This window comes from Medicago truncatula, chromosome 2 (genome assembly GCF_003473485.1).
Source record: "Medicago truncatula cultivar Jemalong A17 chromosome 2, MtrunA17r5.0-ANR, whole genome shotgun sequence".
Taxonomy (NCBI): domain Eukaryota; kingdom Viridiplantae; phylum Streptophyta; class Magnoliopsida; order Fabales; family Fabaceae; genus Medicago; species Medicago truncatula.
The window spans coordinates 27,682,185-27,688,183 of NC_053043.1; positions in this window are offsets into that span (position 1 = coordinate 27,682,185).

A 5,999-nucleotide genomic window follows, 5' to 3' on the forward strand; every position below is an offset into this window, starting at 1 on the left:
AACTTAGAAAATCCTTCAATAAACCTTCTATAGTAACTAGCTAAACCCAAGAAACTTCTAATCTCAGTAACTGACTTAGGAGTCTCCCACTGTGATACCGCTTCAACTTTAGACGGATCCACTGCAATACCATCACTAGAAATAACATGCCCTAGAAAACTCACTTCTTTCAACCAGAATTCACACTTAGACAATTTAGCATAAAGCTTCTTCTCTTTCAACACTTGCAAAACAATCTTCAGATGCTCAGCATGTTCTTCTTCAGTCTTGGAGTAAATCAAAATATCGTCGATAAACACAACCACAAACCGATCCAAAAATGCATGGAAGATGCGATTCATATACTCCATAAACACTCCAGGTGCATTGGTAACACCAAAAGGCATAACTTTATATTCATAGTGACCATAACGCGTTCTGAAAGCTGTCTTCTGCATATCCTCATCCTTCACTTTAATCTGGTGATAACCTGATCTCAAATCAATCTTGCTGAAAACTCTTGCACCCACTAACTGATCCATCAAATCATCAATTCTCAGAAGTGGATACCTATTCTTGATAGTTACCTTGTTCAATTGTCGATAATCAATACATAACCGCATACTACCATCTTTCTTCTTTACTAATAAAACCGGCGCTCCCCAATGTGAAACACTTGGTCTAACAAACTTCTTCTCAAGCAAGTCTTCCAACTGTTTCTTCAACTCAGATAACTCGGAAGCAGACATACGATAAGGTGCCATCGAGACCGGCTTCGTTCCAAGAACAAGATCAATAGAAAACTCAACTTCTCTCTCTGGAGGTGTAACGCCCACTTTCGTTTAATCGTTATTTAATCGAGTTTAGGTGATTAAACTATATTTATATAATATATGTATGATTTTGATATGTTTTGATGATTTGTGGTGATTTTGGTGATTTGATTGATGGCGTGTTAAGTTATGAGTTTTGGAGGATTTGATAAGATTAGAGAATTTATTTTATTGTTAAATAAAATAAAGATTTGAAAAATATTTAGTTGAGGGCTGTTTTGATATTTTAGATAGTTTTGGGGGAGAAATTGAGATAAGATAAGTAATTAGGAAGAGATATAAATAGAGAAGACCTAATTGTTAGAAAAACTGATTGTACGTGAAAACTTTTGGAAAAGGGAGAAAAAGCTTAGAGAGGAGCAAGAGACCAAGAGGGCTGCGATTTTCTCCATAACCAGGTAAGGGTGGGACTAATAACTCAGTAGCATTAACCTCTGTAATTCTGATGATTAGTTGACAAAGTTAGGATTGATTTAGAGAAGTTTTGGAATTAGGTCAAAACCCTAAAATTTGAGAATAAACGGTAAAACTTGTTTAGATTGATGTAAGAATTGTCCTGTAACCTTAGAATATGTTTAGGATGAATTCTGGAATCAAAACCAAGCTTAGAACCATGTGAAACGTCGGATTTTTGTGATTTTAGGAAGCCTGGCCGTAGCGACATTCATCGCTCGCCACGGCGAGCTATGATCCTCGCCTCGCGAGTGATGAAGATTCATCGCTCGCCACGCGAGCCTTTTCCCTTCGCCTCGCGAGTTGTCTGGTGCAACTCGCCATGGCGAGCAACCCTTCCTCGCCTCGCGAGCTTAGGCAGAGAGCATGTCATATTTCGTGTTTCGACCTTTTTAGTTGAACCTTGTATGCCTTTGAGTACCTGAACATACCTAGTATTGATTAGGGATGATTTTAGGACAGGATTGAACCCAGAACAACATCAGTTTGAGAGATCAGTGTTACTCGCCATGGCGAGTAAGAACTCTCGCCTCGCGAGTACAACCAGAATGTAGTTTCCTGAGTGTTTGTGCGATCTGTGTCGCACTTGTTGATCAAGAGTGAACCCCTAACTGGTAATGAGACCTAGTGACGTCGTTTAATGCAGACTGTGGAGTTGTTTAAGTTATATTAATAATAATTGAATATGAACTATTGTATTGTATATTCATGCAAGATAAGAAGATGTGATAATGATGCAAATTATGTGCTTTGATATAATGATATCATCTTGTTATGTGACCTGTTATGCTGCTTCCGTTATTTAACTAAGTGCATAATTATATGATGAAGTTTAGCTCCAAATTATTGGATGCATGTTGATAAATGATTACGATGTTTTGTTCATATGTGTCCATGCATAGCATATCATTGAGCTTAGTCCTCACCACGAAAATTAGGAGCTTTGTCCTCCGCACGTTTTATAGGAGCTTTGTCCTCCGCACGATTAAAGTATATTAATACTTATGATGACGATTGGTACCACATGCATATAAGGAGTCTAAGAGCATTGTCACATTGTCATGATTAAGATGCCTTGTTGATGATGATTGATTATGTGATTACGTGATATGTGTTTATTGATTATGATATGTTATTCCTAATGATTGGATACATGATTACGTGATAACTGTTTAATAATTATGCAAAGTTAGTAATGGAATGATTATGATGTTAAATTATGATTCTCAATTACATTGATTAATGTTATTGTATTATGAAATCTCACCCCTTCTGCTTGAAAATGTTGCCCTTCGTATGGGTAACTTGCAGGTGATCGTGCTTAGTGTGCAGTTGCCGTCGTGAGTGGCCTTGCCTTCACTGTGTCGTCTAGGTCGCTCTGATACGTAACGGGATGGGGTTATATGCTATAACATGCTTCATTCTCTTACGTGGATAATATGTTATTTTTATTATGTCATGGAATATGAACTATTTTGATGGGGCCTACGTGCCAAACTGATTTATGATTTTTGAATTAACTATTCCGCTGCTATGGTAAGATATTGTGAAGGTTAAATTATTATTTAACTGTTTTTTGGATTACGTTCCTATGTGATATCCCGTTTATGGATTTTACTCTGATAATTGTTTAAGAAATTTGTATATTGGGAAAACGGGGTGTTACAATTGGTATCAGAGCAGGTCGGTCCGTCCGGTCAATTAGAGAGTCGTGTCGAGTCTTAGTAATATTTATATTACTATCTTATGCTGTTGTTGCCACTTTTGTAGAAACTCGGAAATGGCTGGAAGAAACGATGCTGCGTTAGCTGCTGCTCTACAAGCTGTTGCCCAAGCTGTGGGACAACAACCTAACGTGAATGCTGGTGCGAATGCGGAAGCTAGGATGTTGGAGACGTTCATGAAGAAGAACCCTCCGACTTTCAAAGGACGTTATGACCCTGATGGAGCCCAGACGTGGCTTAAGGAGATTGAGAGGATTTTCCGGGTTATGCAGTGCACGGAGGATCAGAAAGTGCGATTTGGTACTCATCAGCTGGCCGAGGAAGCTGATGACTGGTGGGTTGCTCTTCTGCCTACCCTTGGGCAGGAGGGAGCTGTTGTGACTTGGGCTGTTTTCAGGAGAGAGTTCCTGAGAAGATACTTTCCGGAAGATGTTCGCGGGAAGAAAGAGATCGAATTCCTTGAGCTGAAGCAAGGAAATATGTCCGTGACAGAGTATGCTGCCAAGTTCGTGGAGCTGTCTAAGTTCTATCCGCATTATACTGCTGAGAATGCTGAGTTCTCGAGATGCATCAAGTTCGAGAACGGTTTGAGGCCCGACATTAAGAGGGCGATTGGGTACCAACAGCTGAGAGTTTTTCAGGATTTGGTTAATAGCTGCAGGATCTATGAGGAGGATACCAAGGCTCACTACAAGGTAGTGAATGAAAGGAAGGGCAAGGGACAGCAGAGTCGTCCTAAGCCGTACAGTGCCCCCGCTGACAAAGGTAAACAGAAGATGGTCGATGTTAGGCGGCCTAAGAAGAAGGATGCTGCAGAGATTGTGTGTTTCAATTGTGGTGAGAAAGGCCACAAAAGCAACGTCTGCCCGGAGGAAATCAAGAAGTGTGTTCGATGTGGCAAGAAAGGTCATGTTGTAGCTGATTGCAATCGTACCGACATTGTTTGCTTTAATTGCAACGGAGAGGGTCACATTAGTTCACAGTGTACTCAGCCTAAGAGGGCGCCGACTACTGGTAGGGTCTTTGCTTTGACTGGGACTCAGACAGAGAATGAGGATCGTTTGATCAGAGGTACTTGCTATATTAATAATACTCCTTTAGTTGCTATTATTGATACTGGTGCTACGCATTGTTTTATTGCCTTCGATTGTGTTTCTGCTTTGGGTCTTGATTTGTCTGATATGAATGGAGAGATGGTTGTCGAAACTCCAGCTAAGGGTTCGGTGACTACTTCTCTCGTATGTTTGAAATGTCCTTTGTCTATGTTTGGTCGTGATTTTGAAATGGATTTAGTTTGTCTACCTTTGAGTGGTATGGATGTGATTTTGGGTATGAACTGGTTAGAGTACAACCACGTTCTTATTAATTGTTTTAGCAAGTCAGTACATTTCTCTTCCGTCGAAGAGGAAAGTGGTGCAGAGTTTTTATCCACTAAGCAGCTGAAGCAACTGGAACGCGACGGTATCTTGATGTTTTCGTTGATGGCTACCTTATCTATTGAGAATCAAGCAGTGATTGATAGGTTACCGGTGGTGAGTGAATTTCCTGAAGTTTTTCCAGATGAGATTCCTGATGTGCCTCCAGAGAGAGAAGTTGAGTTTTCTATTGATCTTGTTCCTGGAACGAAGCCGGTCTCGATGGCACCTTATCGTATGTCTGCTTCTGAGTTATCTGAGTTGAAGAAACAGTTGGAAGACTTGCTTGAGAAGAAGTTTGTTAGACCGAGTGTTTCACCTTGGGGAGCGCCGGTTTTGTTAGTAAAGAAGAAAGATGGTAGTATGCGGTTGTGTATTGATTATCGACAGTTGAACAAGGTAACTATCAAGAATAGGTATCCACTTCCGAGAATTGATGATTTGATGGATCAGCTAGTGGGTGCACGAGTTTTCAGCAAGATTGATTTGAGATCAGGTTATCACCAGATTAAAGTAAAGGATGAAGATATGCAGAAGACAGCTTTCAGAACGCGTTATGGTCACTATGAATATAAAGTTATGCCTTTCGGTGTGACCAATGCACCTGGAGTGTTTATGGAGTATATGAATCGCATCTTCCATGCATTTCTGGATCGGTTTGTGGTTGTGTTTATCGACGATATTTTGATCTACTCCAAGACTGAAGAAGAACATGCTGAGCATCTGAAGATTGTTCTGCAAGTGTTGAAAGAGAAGAAACTTTATGCTAAATTGTCTAAGTGTGAATTCTGGTTGAAAGAAGTGAGTTTTCTAGGCCATGTTATTTCTGGTGATGGAATTGCAGTGGATCCGTCTAAAGTTGAAGCGGTATCACAGTGGGAGACTCCTAAGTCCGTTACTGAGATTAGAAGTTTCTTGGGTTTAGCTGGTTACTATAGAAGGTTTATTGAAGGGTTTTCTAAGTTAGCTCTTCCGCTTACACAGTTGACTTGTAAAGGTAAAACTTTTGTGTGGGACGTCCATTGTGAGAAAAGTTTCGGTGAATTGAAGAAGCGTTTGACGACTGCTCCAGTGTTAATTTTGCCGAAGTCAGATGAACCTTTTGTGGTTTATTGTGATGCGTCCAAGTTGGGTTTAGGAGGTGTACTTATGCAAGAAGGTAAAGTGGTAGCTTATGCTTCAAGACAGTTGAGAGTTCATGAGAAGAATTATCCTACGCATGATCTCGAATTGGCGGCCGTAGTCTTTGTATTGAAGATATGGAGACATTACTTGTATGGTTCGAGATTTGAAGTGTTTAGTGATCACAAGAGTTTGAAGTATTTGTTCGATCAGAAGGAATTGAATATGAGGCAGCGAAGATGGCTAGAGTTGCTAAAGGATTACGACTTTGGTTTGAATTATCATCCAGGTAAAGCTAATGTTGTTGCAGATGCCTTGAGTAGGAAGACATTGCATATGTCCGCAATGATGGTCAGAGAGTTCGAATTGCTTGAACAGTTTAGAGATATGAGTTTGGTTTGCGAATGGTCACCTTAGAGTGTGAAACTGGGTATGCTGAAGATTGATAGCGAATTTCTGAAAAGTATCAAGGA